Raw genomic sequence first — 17,095 nt, 5'->3', positions numbered from 1 at the left:
TCTGTACTTCTCTCCTATCTCTTCCAATCCCTGTTCCTTCCTCCCTCCCCCCACCCAGATCCCTCCCTCCCTCCACTTCCTGTGATTAATTTGTTCCCTATTCTATGTAGGACTGAAGCATACACTTTGGTCTTCCTCCTTCTTAAGCTGCATATGGTTTGTGGGTCTGAGTTTTTGAGCTAAAATCCACTTATTAGTGAGTACATATACCATGCGTGTTCTTTTGTGTCTGGGCTACCTCACTCAGGATGATATTTTCTATTCATTTGCCTGTGAATTTCATGAAGTCATTGTTTTTGATAGCTGAGTAATATTCCATTGTGAAGATGTACCAGATTTTCTGTATCCATTCTTCTGTTGAAGGATATCTGGGTTCTTTCCAGCTCCTGGCTATTATAAATAAGGCTGCTCTGAACATAGTAGAGCATGTGTCCTTGTTACATGTTGGAGCACCTTTTGGGTATATGCCCAGGAATGGTATAGCTGGGTCCTCAGGCAGAATTATTTCCAATTTTCTGAGTAATCTCCAGATTGTTTTCCAAAGGCGTTTTGCCAGCTTGCAGTCCCACCAGCAATAGAGGAGTATTTCTCTTTTTCCACATTCTTGCCAGTATCTGCTGTCGCCTGAGTTTTTGATCTTAGCCATTCTGTTTGGTGTGAGGTGAAATCTCAGGTTTGTTTTGATTTACATTTCCCTGATGATAAGGATGTTAAACATTACTTTTTTTTATTTTATTGGTTATTTTCCTCTTTTTTATTGGATAGTTTATGTATTTACATTTCAAATGTTATCCCCTTTCCCAGTTTCCCCTCCAGACCCCCTATCCCATGGCCCTTCCCACCTCCGCACCCTGGCATTCCCCTACACAAGGGCATTGAGCCTTCATAGGACCAAGGGCCTCTCTTCCCATTGGTGCCCAACAAGGCCCATCTTCTGTTATATATGTGGCTGGAGCCATGGGTTCTTCCATGTGTACTCTTTGGTTGGTGGTTTAGTCCCTGGGAGCTCTGGGGGCGGGGGGTCTGGTTAGTTGATATTGTTGTTCTTATGGGGCTGCAAAACCCTTCAGCTCCTTCAGTCCTTTCTCCATTTGAGACCCCTCAGCTGAGAATTCTTTGTTTACCCCCCCCATTTTTAATAGGGTTATTAGGTTCTCAGGAGTCTAATTTCTTGAGTTCTTTGTGTATTTTGGATATTAGACCTCAAGATAACCTTATTAAGTTGCCAAGACTAGCCATGAACTCCCTTTATATTCCAGGCAGGATTTGAACATGTAATCTTCCTGCCTCAGACTCCGAAGTACCTGGGATGGCAAGTCTTCACTGTTGGGCCTGTCCTTTTATTTGTTTTAAAATGTTTTTCGTCATTATATTACATATGGGAAGTCCAGCATCAAAATATTTTTTGAACCTTGGAGACAGCACTCACACATGTATATACATATATGCATACCTACACACACACTTGAACACATAGAAATAAATTCACCTTCAAATACAGCACAGATTTCAATAGCAAAACTCAACAGATAACTTGTGAGCTTGATATAGAAGATTATATTTTACCTCTAAAATTGTAAACAGATACCCATCAAGAAAACTAGAAACTAAACTGAGGAAAGTAATTTATAAAGGAGGCAGAAAGTAAAGCGGGGAATGGTGGAGAAAGAGAGATTACCAGAATCCCCCTTTTATTATTTATTCATTTTTCTACTCCACATTTTTATTCCCCTCCCAGTCCACTCCCTAACTGTTCCACATCCAAACCTCCTCCCTGCACTCCCAGTCTCCAGAAGGATGTCCCCACCCCTCCAGACTTCTAAACTTCCTGGGGCCTCCAGTCTCTTGAGGGTTAGATGCATCTTCTCTGACTGCACCCAGACCTGGGAGTCCTCTGCTGTATATGTGTTGGAGGTCTCATCTCAGCTGGTGTATGCTGCCTGGTTGGTGATCCAGTGTCTGAGAGATCTCAGGGGTCCAGATTAATTGAGATTTCTGGTCCTCCTACAGGGTTGCCCTCCTCCTCAGCTTCCTCCAGCTTTTCCCTAATTCAACCACAGCATCTTCTGTTCATTGCTTGAATGCAAATATCTGCATTTGGCTCTTTCAGCTGCTTGTTGGGTCTTTTGGGAGGGCAGACATGATAGGTCCCTTTTTGTGAATGCCCCATAGCCTCAGTAATGGTGTCAGGTCTTGGGGCCTCCCCTTGAGCTGGATCCCACTTTGGGCCTGTCACTGGACCTCCTTTTCCTCAGGCTTTTCCCCATTTTTGTCCCTGCAGTTCTTTCAGACAGAAAAAATTATGGGTCAGAGCTTTGACTGTGGGATAGCAACCCCATCCCTCACTTGATGCCCTTTCTTTTTGTTAGAGGTGGGTTCAATAAATTTCCTTTCCCCATTGTAGAGCATTTCATCTAGGGTCATCCCCTTTGAGCCTGAGGGTTTCTCACTTCCCAGGTCTCTGGTACATTCTAGAGCATCCTCCCAACCTCCTTCCTCCCAAGGTGGCCTGTTTCCATTCTTTGGGCTGGCTCTCAGGGCTTTAGTCCTTTCCCCCCTCCCTCATCCCCTTTCCCTCCCTCTCCCCTTTCCCTCCCTCTTGTGGTTGAGTCCCTAATGATATAGTTACATATATTCTACCTATACTGTTCCTCTAGAGAAGTCTGCCTAATGCAGCATATTTCATTGGTATCATAAATTTTTATCTAATAAAATGTATTTCATTGGTATTATAAATTTTTATTAAAGTCAATTAACCAATGTTGATTTATAATTATTAAATGAAGCCCCTACTTTATTGGAATTGCCTTAGTTAATATCTAATAATATCATCTTTCTGTTCTGGATCCCATCTAGGGTACCACACTAGGCTTAGTAGCCATGTTTAAGTTCTTCTTGGTAGTGACAGGTTCTTTGGCTTCTTTTGTTTTTGATAAGCTTGACAGTTTACATAGTATTCACAAGCATTCTAAGAAATGCTTATCTGTTAAAACTGGCTTGGTGTTTTTCTCATGGGGTTTTGAGCAACTAAGAGAACGACCACAGAGGTGAAGGGTCATTGCTGTGATCTCAAATCAAGGGTGCATACTATCAGGATGATTTATCACCGCCGATGTTGACCTTGCCCTTTTGTCTGGGCCAGTGTTTACCAGGTTTCTCCATGATAAATCTACTGTTTTCCCCCCTTTGCCTACTGACTATTTGAAGAAGGCTTCTGCAAGAGTTCATATTTGGGGAATGAAGATTTATGTGCCTCCTTCTCAAAGGAGGAGGGCTTATATAAATTATTTGAAAGTTTTCTGCATGAGAGATTTTTCTCCACCTTATACAGAAAGTTGTATCAGAATGTGGCATATTTACTGTGATATATCTCACCATGGAGAGGATAATGTGAATGAAGAGTTGAGAGAGATACAAACACATATACACACACAAATTTTAAATTTAAATTTAAAAAGTTTTGAAGGATACCTCTTTCATCACTGAACAACTGGGAATTTTACTGATGTAGAAGCCCACTTTTTAAATTTTTTCATTGTAGGATTCATTTCCTGTTCTCACAAACATTTCATCAACAAGTCCAGAGTGTTGGTTCAACAGCATAATATTATCAATGTAACAGACAAGTGTGAACCATTAGGAAGCAGACATGTGATTAATATTCCTCAGAACTAACTTAGGGCTCAGGGCTAGACAGTTGAAATAGCCTTGGGGTACAAAAGCAATGTTGTTCTTCTGCCCTTGCCAGGGGAAAGCAGACTGCTCCCTGCAGGACTTGTTGACATAGATGGAACAGGGAATTGTTTGCTAAAGTAATAGCTGCATATCAGGCACCAGGAACTGGTTTAATTTGTCAAAAACAAAACAAAACAAAAACAAAAACAAAAAAACTAAACTTTTCCCCTCATCCTGACAAAATGGCTACAACAAAGGAAGTCATGGTCAAAGAACTTACCTGAGCTCACATTTCAGGACTACACCCATCACTTGGAGTACACATGGTGACACTAACTTCCAGCTGTGTCAGATGAGCAAGTGGAAGCTGTTAAATCATACTAGAGGAATGGACCGTCTGTTGCAGTCACAGGCCACAGGGGCTCAGCTCGCCAATACTTGTAGAACCATGATAACCATGATATCTTGGGGGCCAGGAACTAGAGCCTCTCTGTTACTGCAAGGACATCCTGGGAGATGTCACTTGGGGCAGGTGCCTAGCAGGTTCTTAGACAGGTGGAAGCCTTCCTGTGAACCCTGCAGCCTCCTGCTTGTGAGACCTGAAAAGCTGTAGAAAAGATAAACAAATAAAACAACATGGCAGGAAACAGAATCAATGGGCAGAAATCGATACTTGTATATACACTAACAGAGAGAGAGAGAGAGAGAGAGAGAGAGAGCGCACTATTATGAACACACTCCTACTCATAATAGCCTCAAAATATTTAGGAATAAATCAAACCAATACAGTGAATCACTTTAAACTTTTCTGAAAGAGATTGAGAAAGAAACTAGAAACTAGAAAGACATCCTAATCAATCATGGATTGTTAGCATTGACATTGTGAAAATGGCCATTTTACCAAAAGTTATTTACAGATTCAATCCAACCCCAAATAAAATGTCCACCTCATTCCTTGCAGAAAAATGTTAAAAACTATCCAAAAATTCATAGAGAAGCATAAAAGATTCAGCTAGCTAAAAGAGCCATAAATAAATAAATATCTAGAGATATTACTATTTCAGATCCTACTATATATTTTAGAGCCACATCAATAAAAAAAATTGTACGGTACTTGTACAAAAATAGACATGCAGACCAAGAGAACAAAATCAAAGATCCAAACATGAATATGCAGAACTTCACCAACTTAATATTTAATAAAGATACCACCAAAATATACTGTAGAAAAGAAAGTATCTTTAATAGATGGTTCTGGGAAAACTGGATATTCACAAGCAAAAGAATGAAATTAGACTTGTATCTATCACCTTGCATTAAAAAAAAAAAAAACTACAGACAACAAAACAATGCTGAGATTACTAGAAACAATCTTCCCCAGACAGGAGGATACCAACTGGTCATCCAATACCTAATAGTTAGCCCTGAAAACATACATATAAGTGACATTATACAGAGTGAGCACCAATGCATATATAAATATATATATCTATATTAAAAACATGTGTCACAATGACAAGTCATAGGTGTGATTCACTAATACCTATGTGTTTCTTAATCTAGTTAAATTGGTAACCGAATGTAACCATCACAGTTTTACACTTTGTCAACGTGGCATTCAAATACATCAACTGAAGTCACACTGTTTACCCCTGGCCTCACAAAAACCTATGTCTCTCTCACAATGCAATGTGACTTAATTCCATCTGTCAGCCCCCGAAGTCCGCAATAGTTCCAATGTTGTTCTAAAACCCAAAGTGTAAAGTGTCTTAACTGTGAGCTATTATAAAATCAAAATGCAAATTATAAACTTTCAGTGTTCAATGACAAAGAGGAAACCTTTACCAAAAAAAAAAAAAAAAAAAAAAAAAAAAAGGCATAGCATAGCAAGAACAATAGAATGAAATCAAGACAACCCTCAGCAGAACAAACACCAAATTCTGTTGATAGATGTCTAGTCTTCTGGGGTCCATGGATATATCATGTGGGATCCGAGAGACTTGGATAGCTCCACTTTTCCAGATCTATAGGGAGAGACCATAAAGCCCTTTTCTTGGGCTAGCTCCATTCCGCTTGGTGGAGCTGAAGCTTTCTTTGGTGGGCATAGCATTTTGTGACAACTCCAACGGCTTGAGAACACCATCCTGACTTGGGCTTCCTCTTCAGAGTGTCACAGAGAGCCCACCCGAGGCTTTCATGCTGCATATGTGGCCCTGCTCTATGTTATCTAGCCTCTGAAGCTCTCGGGAACGTTGCTGACAACTTTATAAACCCTAATTTGTACATCTTGCATATTTGCAAAGTCAGCAAAATGTGGATGGTGTCAACAAATTCTGCAGGCTTCTTAGGATGAAGCCTAACCCACTTCACCCACAGTTTCGGTGCTTTTTGCATACTTTTGTGCATAGAAGCACTGCTTTAAGTAGTCTTGCTTTGGCAAGATGCCCTGGAGACTGTCTTCTCAGGTGTTTTCTCTGACATGAATTTGAATTCTTAAATGCTGAATAGGGTTAGTGGATGGGATCGTACCTACAAACAACTTTTCCTATTGTACTAGTGCCAAGGCCTACTTTCTCTTGAATGGTGCTAATTTCAGAAATTATAGATACTTTGCCTGTTTTAGCCCTCAGCCCATAATTTTAACTGCATTCACTCTCCTTTCCTCAATACACAGAACACTTTCCTATCTTTCTTCTCCTTTCCTGCTCTGACTCTTGCTATAATGTTTTACTAAATGCACTGATCAATAAGAATATCATGTCTTAAATACTATGCTGTCATAAAATTTCCTCCATCAAATTAGTCTATCTTTCTTTTTAAAGACTTATTTATTTTATGTATATTTGAGAATACTGTAGCTGTCTTCAGTCACACCAGAAGAGGGCACCGGATCCCATTGCAAATGGTTGTGAGCCACTATGTGGTTGCTGGGGGTTGAATTCAGTACCTCTGGAAGAGCAATCAGTGCTGTTAACCACTGAGCCATCTCTCCAGCCCAGTCTATCAACTTTGAATAAAGCCTCACATGGATTTTTACGAACTGGGCTGAATGCAGCCAGAGCCTTTGAGAGAATATAGCATTAATGGCCTCTGTCTCTGTTTGTGATAGAGCCTGTGTTACTCTCTGAAGGCTCATGAACAGTTTTCATTACTCCACTTCAATTGGCATTCCCGTCTTCCAAAACTCACCAGACTTACCAATTAACCTCTAGACTTACAGGAGTAAGTTTCTACACTATCATTCCAAAGCTTTCCCTATTCCCTCTGCAAACCCGCATAGTTCCAAAAGCCTATGAAGTCCTGCTCCTGGTACCAATTCTGGTAGTTACTTTTTGCTGTGACCAGTACATAACAATAAACAGTTTAAGGAAGAAAGGTTTTCCTTTGCTCATGGTTTGAGGGTGGGTAGTCCATCATCGTAGAGTCGATATAGAAGCATATAGGAGCATCTAACTGCTTACACATATCTTGACAGATCTGGATGCACAGGTGGGATGAGAAGTGGGGTAGGCTATAAACTTCAAAGCCTACCCTTACTGCACAAACCTATTTTCTCCAGTTAGGCCCCACTTACCAAATTTTCTACAACCTCCTAAAATGAGGCAGCCATCTGAGGACCAACTGTTCTAACAGAGAGCCTGTCGAGTACATTTTGCATCCAAATAATAACAGATATTAATATAATAATATCTAAGTGTGGGTTTTTTTAGAATTCTATATACTATCTTTTTCAATTTTTTATTTTAGGTTCACACCATTCTTTAAATTTTTTTTCTAGAAGAATCAGGAGATGCCTAAGAGATATTCGGAAAATAACAATTTCTATAGATTTTTTTCAAACTAAAAATAGGATATTCTCTAGGCATCTTATTAGGAACTTCCTAAACTTTGAAAAGAATCAAGGCGTTTTGCAGGGTGTTTCCACCATCATTTGGTTTGTTTTTCTTGGAGCTTGTTTGTTTGTTGAGACAGGAGCTTACCATGCAGCTCTTGATAATTTAGAATTTACTATGTAGACCAGGTTGGCCTTGAATTCATAAAGATCTTCTTGCCTTTACTTTCCAAAATTAAACCTGTGTGCTACCTCCTGCCTTAAAAAAACAAGAAAGTTTTATATAAACTAAACAATGCTAAGTTGTTTGTCTTTAATCTCAAACTAAACTGAAAGGGGGGGGCGTGCTCAACGTAAAGCAATTATGAGTTCATGCTCTTTAGAGAAATAGAAGGTGGGGAGATGTGAGAGACAGAATATAAAGAATGCTGCCTTCTGGAAAAATCATGAATTTAGTGTGACTTTCCTTCCCTACAATATGCCTGAATAAGAGTAGGACTATCAACAGCAAACCACAGGAGGAGAGAGCACAAGGCCCTTAACTCTCCATGCGGAAGTAGTGGCCACTAGATTCTGGGAACTGAGTGTCACTGTGTGACCACTAGTGAGCTCACCAGGCTCTAATGCCTGTTACTGTAAACCTGCTCAGGAGATGGGGGCTGGGCAGATCATAGACCCCTGGGGGAAACCTGCCACTATTGTTTTGCTAAGTGGACATGTGAACAAACTGTCTTCTAAATACTCCTGTTTAAATCCAAAGATTGGTGTTTATCTTGGTGTTTGTCCGAAATTTGGTATCGCACTAGATGGTGGTTAATCCAGATGCTCTAACCAGTCAAAGTTAGAATAAGAACAGTGGTATGCTCAGTTCTGATTGAATCAGCTATATCAGCCTCTCTAGGGTTTGGGGAGCATCAAAAAAGAAGAGATAGACACCCGCGGATCCCGGCCCGCAGCAGCTCTCTGCTCCCAGACCCCGTGGGAAAGAGACCTCACCGCCTGGTCAGGTGGACACTCCTGAGGCTGCAGAGCGGAAGAGACCACCAACACTGCCCACCCCTGCCCATATCCCTGGCCCAAGAGAAACTGTATAAGGCCTCTGGGCTCCCGTGGGGGAGGGCCCAGGAGCGGCAGGACCCCTGCCTGAGACACCTACGGAACCTGAAAAAACAGACCGGATAAACAGTTCTCTGCACCCAAATCCCATGGGAGGGAGAGCTAAACCTTCAGAGAGGCAGACAAGCCTGGGAAACCAGAAGAGACTGCTCTCTGCACACACATCTCAGACGCCAGAGGAAAACACCATAGGCCATCTAGAACCCTGATGCACTGAGGCTTCTGGAGGGGGCGGCGCAGATCTTCTTGGTTGCTGCCACAGCAGAGAGCCCGTGGGCAGCACCCCGAGAGCGAACTTGAGCCTCGGTACCACAGGTAAGACCAACTTGTCTGCTGCAAGTGACCTGCCTGGTGAACTCAAGACACAGGCCCACAGGAACAGCTGAAGACCTGTACAGAGGAAAAACCACACGCACGAAAGCAGAACACTCTGTCCCCATAACTGGCTGAAAGAAAACAGTAAAACAGGTCTACAGCACTCCTGACACACAGGCTTATAGGACAGTCTAGCCACTGTCAGAAATAGCAGAACAAAGTAGCACTAGAGATAATCTGATGGCGAGAGGCAAGCACAGGAACCCAAGCAACAGAAACCAAGACTACATGCCATCATCGGAGCCCAATTCTCCCACCAAAACAAACATGGAATGTCCAAACACAGCAGAAAAGCAAGATCTAGTTTCAAAATCATATTTGATCATGATGCTGGAGGACTTCAAGAAAGACGTGAAGAACTCCCTTAGAGAAACACAGGAAAACATTAATAAACAAGTAGAAGCCTACAGAGAGGAATCACAAAAATGCCTGAAAGAATTCCAGGAAAACATAAATAAACAAGTAGAAGCCCATAGAGAGGAGATGAAAAAATCCCTGAAAGAATATCAGGAAATCATAAATAAACAAGTAGAAGCCCATAGAGAGGAGTCACAAAAATCCCTGAAAGAATTCCAGGAAAACACAATCAAACAGTTGAAGGAATTAAAAATGGAAATAGAAGCAATCAAGAAAGAACACATGGAAACAACCCTGGATATAGAAAACCAAAAGAAGAGACAAGGAGCTGTAGATACAAGCTTCACCAACAGAATACAAGAGATGGAAGAGAGAATCTCAGGAGCAGAAGATTCCATAGAAATCATTGACTCAACTGTCAAAGATAATGTAAAGCTGAAAAAGCTACTGGTCCAAAACATACAGGAAATCCAGGACTCAATGAGAAGATCAAACCTAAGGACAATAGGTATAGAAGAGAGTGAAGACTCCCAGCTCAAAGGACCAGTAAATATCTTCAACAAAATCATAGAAGAAAACTTCCCTAACCTAAAAAAAGAGATACCCATAGGCATACAAGAAGCCTACAGAACTCCAAATAGATTGGACCAGAAAAGAAACACCTCCCGTCACATAATTGTCAAAACACCAAACGCACAAAATAAAGAAAGAATATTAAAAGCAGTAAGGGAAAAAGGTCAAGTAACATATAAAGGCAGACCTATCAGAATCACACCAGACTGCTCACCAGAAACTATGAAGGCCAGAAGATCCTGGACTGATGTCATACAGACCCTAAGAGAACACAAATGCCAGCCCAGGTTACTGTATCCTGCAAAACTCTCAATTAACATTGATGGAGAAACCAAGATATTCCATGACAAAACCAAATTTACACAATATCTTTCTACAAATCCAGCACTACAAAGGATAATAAATGGTAAAGCCCAACATAAGAAGGCAAGCTATACCCTAGAAGAAGCAAGAAACTAATCGTCTTGGCAACAAAACAAAGAGAATGAAAGCACACAAACATAACCTCACATCCAAATATGAATATAACGGGAAGCAATAATCACTATTCCTTAATATCTCTCAACATCAATGGCCTCAACTCCCCAATAAAAAGACATAGATTAACAAACTGCATACGCAACGAGGACCCTGCATTCTGCTGCCTACAGGAAACACACCTCAGAGACAAAGACAGACATTACCTCAGAGTGAAAGGCTGGAAAACAATTTTCCAAGCAAATGGTCTGAAGAAGCAAGCTGGAGTTGCCATTCTAATATCAGATAAAATCAATTTTCAACTAAAAGTCATCAAAAAAGATAAGGAAGGACACTTCATATTCATCAAAGGAAAAATCCACCAAGATGAACTCTCAATCCTAAATATCTATGCCCCAAATACAAGGGCACCTACATATGTAAAAGAAACCTTACTAAAGCTCAAAACACACATTGCACCTCACACAATAATAGTAGGAGATTTCAACATCCCACTCTCATCAATGGACAGATCATGGAAACAGAAATTAAACAGAGATGTAGACAGACTAAGAGAAGTCATAAGCCAAATGGACTTAACGGATATTTATAGAACATTCTATCCTAAAGCAAAAGGATATACCTTCTTCTCAGCTCCTCATGGTACTTTCTCCAAAATTGACCATATAATTGGTCAAAAAATGGGCCTCAACAGGTACAGAAAGATAGAAATAATCCCATGCGTACTATCGGACCACCACGGCCTAAAACTGGTCTTCAATAACAATCAAGGAAGAATGTCCACATATACTTGGAAATTGAACAATGCTCTACTCAATTATAACCTGGTCAAGGAAGAAATAAAGAAAGAAATTAAAAACTTTTTAGAATTTAATGAAAATGAAGGTACAACATACCCAAACTTATGGGACACAATGAAAGCTGTGCTAAGAGGAAAACTCATAGCGCTGAGTGCCTGCAGAAAGAAACAGGAAAGAGCATATGTCAGCAGCTTGACAGCACACCTAAAAGCTCTAGAACAAAAAGAAGCAAATACACCCAGGAGGAGTAGAAGGCAGGAAATAATCAAACTCAGAGCTGAAATCAACCAAGTAGAAACAAAAAGGACCATAGAAAGAATCAACAGAACCAAAAGTTGGTTCTTTGAGAAAATCAACAAGATGGATAAACCCTTAGTCAGACTAACGAGAGGACACAGAGAGTGCATCCAAATTAACAAAATCAGAAATGAAAAGGGAGACATAACTACAGATTCAGAGGAAATTCAAAAAATCATCAGATCTTACTATAAAAACCTATATTCAATAAAACTTGAAAATCTTCAGGAAATGGACAATTTCCTAGACAGATACCAGGTACCGAAGTTAAATCAGGAACAGATAAACCAGTTAAACAACCCCATAACTCCTAAGGAAATAGAAGCAGTCATTAAAGGTCTCCCAACCAAAAACAGCCCAGGTCCAGACGGGTTTAGTGCAGAATTCTATCAAACCTTCATAGAAGACCTCATACCAATATTATCCAAACTATTCCACAAAATTGAAACAGATGGATCACTACCGAATACCTTCTATGAAGCCACAATTACTCTTATACCTAAACCACACAAAGACACAACAAAGAAAGAGAACTTCAGACCAATTTCTCTTATGAATATCGACGCAAAAATACTCAACAAAATTCTGGCAAACCGAATTCAAGACCACATCAAAACAATCATCCACCATGATCAAGTAGGCTTCATCCCAGGCATGCAGGGATGGTTTAATATACGGAAAACCATCAACGTGATCCATTATATAAACAAACTGAAAGAACAAAACCACATGATCATTTCATTAGAAGCTGAGAAAGCATTTGACAAAATTCAACACCCCTTCATGATAAAAGTCCTGGAAAGAACTACTAAAGCTGATAAACAACTTCAGCAAAGTGGCTGGGTATAAAATTAACTCAAATAAATCAGTTGCCTTCCTCTATACAAAAGAGAAACAAGCCGAGAAAGAAATTAGGGAAATGACACCCTTCATAATAGACCCAAATAATATCAAGTACCTCGGTGTGACTTTAACCAAGCAAGTAAAAGATCTGTACAATAAGAACTTCAAGACACTGAAGAAAGAAATTGAAGAAGACCTCAGAAGATAGAAAGATCTCCCATGCTCATGGATTGGCAGGATTAATATAGTAAAAATGGCCATTTTACCAAAAGCAATCTACAGATTCAATGCAATCCCCATCAAAATACCAATCCAATTCTTCAAAGAGTTAGACAGAACAATTTGCAAATTCATCTGGAATAACAAAAAACCCAGGATAGCTAAAGCTATCCTCAACAATAAAAGAACTTCAGGGGGAATCACTATCCCTGAACTCAAGCAGTATTACAGAGCAATAGTGATAAAAACTGCATGGTATTGGTACAGAGACAGACAGATAGACCAATGGAATAGAATTGAAGACCCAGAAATGAACCCACACACCTGTGGTCACTTGATTTTTGACAAAGGAGCCAAAACCATCCAATGGAAAAAAGATAGCATTTTCAGCAAATGGTGCTGGTTCAACTGGAGGTCAACATGTAGAAGAATGCAGATTGATCCATGCTTATCACCCTGTACAAAGCTTAAGTCCAAGTGGATCAAGGACCTCCACATCAAACCAGACACACTCAAACTAATAGAAGAAAAACTAGGGAAGCATCTGGAACACATGGGCACTGGAAAAAATTTCCTAAACAAAACACCAATGGCTTACGCTCTAAAATCAAGAATCGACAAATGGGATCTCATAAAACTACAAAGCTTCTGTAAGGCAAAGGACACTGTGTTTAGGACAAAACGGCAACCAACAGATTGGGAAAAGATCTTTACCAATCCTACAACAGATAGAGGCCTTATATCCAAAATATACAAAGAACTCAAGAAGTTAGACCGCAGGGAAACAAATAACCCTATTAAAAAATGGGGTTCAGAGCTAAACAAAGAATTCACAGCTGAGGAATGCTGAATGGCTGAGAAACACCTAAAGAAATGTTCAACATCTTTAGTCATAAGGGAAATGCAAATCAAAACAACCCTGAGATTTCACCTCACACCAGTGAGAATGGCTAAGATCAAAAACTCAGGTGACAGCAGATGCTGGCGAGGATGTGGAGAAAGAGGAACACTCCTCCATTGTTGGTGGGATTGCAGACTGGTACAACCATTCTGGAAATCAGTCTGGAGGTTCCTCAGAAAATTGGACATTGAACTGCCTGAGGATCCAGCTATACCTCTCTTGGGCATATACCCAAAAGATGCCCCAACATATAAAAAAGACACGTGCTCCACTATGTTCATCGCAGCCTTATTTATAACAGCCAGAAGCTGGAAAGAACCCAGATGCCCTTCAACAGAGGAATGGATACAGAAAATGTGGTACATCTACACAATGGAATATTACTCAGCTATCAAAAACAACGGCTTTATGAAATTCGTAGGCAAATGGTTGGAACTGGAAAATATCATCCTGAGTGAGGTAACCCAATCACAGAAAGACATACATGGTATGCACTCATTGATAAGTGGCTATTAGCCCAAATGCTTGAGTTACCCTAGATGCCTAGAACAAATGAAACTCAAGACGGATGATCAAAATGTGAATGCTTCACTCCTTTAAATGAGGAAAAAGAATACCCTTGGCAGGGAAGAGAGAGGCAAAGATTAAAACAGAGACTGAAGGAACACCCATTCAGAGCCTGCCCCACATGTGGCCCATACATAGACAGCCACCCAATTAGACAAGATGGATGAAGCAAAGAAGTGCAGACTGACAGGAGCCGGAAGTAGATCGCTCCTGAGAGACACAGCCAGAATACAGCAAATACAGAGGCGAATGCCAGTAGCAAACCACTGAACTGAGAATAGGACCCCCGTTGAAGGAATCAGAGAAAGAACTGGAAGAGCTTAAAGGGGCTCGAGACCCCATATGTACTACAATGCCAAGCAACCAGAGCTTCCAGGGACTAAGCCACTACCTAAAGACTATACATGGACTGACCCTGGACTCTGACCTCATAGGTAGCAATGAATATCCTAGTAAGATCACCAGTGGAAGGGGAAGCCCTGGGTCCTGCTAAGACTGAACCCCCAGTGAACTAGACTGGTGGGGGAGGGCGGCAATGGGGGGAGGGTTGGGAGGGGAACACCCATAAGGAAGGGGAGGGGGGAGGGGGATATTTGCCCGGAAACCGGGAAAGGGAATAACACCCGAAAGGTATATAAGAAATACTCAAGTTAATAAAAATAAATAAATAAATAAATAAATAAATAAATAAATAAATAAATAAAGATGGAAAAAAAGGAAAAAAAAAGAAGAGATAGAAAAAAATGGGAAGGCCATTGGGTGGAGAAGCTTATTGTAAAACTACTTATAAACTCACTACAATGTGGCCACCAGCATTAGACCTGCACAAGATTGGGCCTGCCAACATTTCATCATGGATAGGAATAAGGATCCACCCCTCCCTGAGGGGACTAGGGATAGTTATGGTTGCTGAGGGAAGAGGTGTCACTTTTCTCCTGTGCTACACCCACTGGTAAGTTGCCTGTGCTCTAGTAAAATACATCCCATATGTTATGCCAGTAACCAGAACTGAATTTAGTGGGAGACTCACACTGTATATATTTATTTTATGTGAGTACACTATTGCTATCTTCAGACATACTAGAAGAGGATTCCATTACAGATGGTCATGAGCCACCATGTGGATGCAGGGAATGGAACTCAGAACCTCTGGAAGAGCAGTCATATACATGTGATTTATATGTAGATGATCTTACGTGTGTGGTTACTTTATACACATACATATACATCTGGCTCTACTCAATAAAGTACCTAATTAGTTTCAGAAGGCAGTGCTAGTGAGTGACAGATACACAAACATCTAGTGTAAGTATATGAGAGGCTTTAAAGTCCTATTGACAATGGGACTCTAACAGCCTATTATATTGACAAACTTTTTGTGTAAAAGGCCAGAGAATAAATATTTTAATTTGTGAGGCCATGTAGGCTCTGTTGAAACTGCCCGTCCAGCTGAATGTGTGAATACTTAAGGATAGCTGTGTTCCAGCACACAAGCAAGAGGCCGAGTTTAGGCAATGAGCCACCTCGGAATCAATGACCAGCCTCTGAATAAAGTCCCAAAAACCTAAGAGAGTGAATAACACAGAGTTACACATACTGTAAGGTCTTAACTACACAAAAAGTATTGTAAAAATGCTACAGAGAAGAGCTTTAAATAACATTATCTTTTTATTCAGGGTGAGTAAAGACGTTTTAATCGCCATTTTCTTACACTTTCACTTTTGAATGTATTAAAATTGAGGAAATAGTCACAGCTGCCTGGGGAGCTGACTCACCCGGAGGGGAGTTCGGAGTCAGCCTGAACAATGCGAAGAGGGCTGTCAATAACAACAATAACACAGATAATTTAAAAGAAAAAGAGGAAAAAAAAGAGAAGAGGGAGGGTGGGAGTAAGGAGAAGAAATGGAAAAGGAAAAGAAACAACACCTGTGCTGTTGTTAGGAAAGCAGAGATTCCCAGGCCATTAAGGTTTGAAAATCATCTTTTTGCCATATTGATGTCAATTCGGGAGAACGTTTGTTACCTCTGCTTCAATTCTCATTAAAACAAAAAAACAAAAAAACAAACCTAGGCATGTTTTAAGCTTCAGAAATGACAATTTGGATTATTCTTCTCTCTCTCTCTCTCTCTCTCTCTCTCTCTCTCTCTCTCTCTCACACACACACACACACACACACACACACACACATCAATTCAGATTGTTGGTGATTAGAGAAATGCTTCCGTTTGTCCAGAGTCTGAGGCGTCATGGAGCTCCCCCAAAGCCACAGTGCTGGAAAATGCTGCCTGCTTTCCTAAAGCTCTTTTTAATGACTCATGTTCTTAATCGCCTCTGTTCAAGTGACAAAGGAACCACTGTTGTTAGGCGGGATGTGCAGCGCATTACACAAGTTTACCCTGGCAAGCCACTGGGCCGATCTGCAAGCCTGTGTCAGCACTTTTAGGTCCCACTAATAGGAATACAGATGAACGTGTGAGCAGTTGGGACCTCTCACAGGGCCAATCAAAACATGGAAAACAAAGGCTTTTATCAGATCCATGCTAACCACAGTTCCCTTCGGTATTGCTAAAGCCACATTCCTCTCTTAACTTTTCATATACAAAATGGCTCTCACCTGAGAGAAACCAGATTTCACTGACAGCCTAGGGCCCAAGTTTGTTGTTCTGCCCGGTATGTAATTACCCCCTTAGGAAATGGGAAAATGGAGCCTTTTTGGTCTTTCTCTGGGAACCCAATAGCTTTGAACACACAAGTTGTGAATGAAAGACAGTGGCCACAGTTGGGCTAATACTGAGCAAGTATGGAAAAATGAAGGCATTATCAGAGACTCTTGCAAGGAGAGAAACTTCTTTTCCTAAAGCATCTCATGTTTTGCTGTCCACAAGCAAGCCTTCCTCACTCGCAATAGTCATACTATCTCCCTCATAAGGACACACTCTTCTAAGAGGATGTCATTCCCTCCACGATTTAACTTATTTTGTCGGTAATAGACATAGTCTCCTACTGAGGAAGAGTCCTGTGTGTGTGAGTGGGTGGGTGGGAGGTCTGTGGAATATTTACTA

General features: G+C 40.7%; 1 long non-coding RNA gene across 1 annotated transcript in view; it reads right to left on the bottom strand.

Annotated features, from left to right (window-relative positions):
* The window catches only part of LOC120102910 (uncharacterized), a 45,359-nt gene that overhangs the window by 13,354 nt on the left and 14,910 nt on the right, over positions 1-17,095 (bottom strand). The window contains exon 2 of the long non-coding RNA XR_005504848.2: positions 3,956-4,282. This is a non-coding gene — a long non-coding RNA (uncharacterized LOC120102910). The remainder of the gene's footprint in view (positions 1-3,955; positions 4,283-17,095) is intronic.

Source organism: Rattus norvegicus, chromosome 5, assembly GCF_036323735.1.
Source record: "Rattus norvegicus strain BN/NHsdMcwi chromosome 5, GRCr8, whole genome shotgun sequence".
NCBI lineage: Eukaryota > Metazoa > Chordata > Mammalia > Rodentia > Muridae > Rattus > Rattus norvegicus.
The sequence above is the reverse complement of the archived record's forward strand: the minus strand, read 5'-3'. Positions and strand labels throughout refer to the sequence as shown.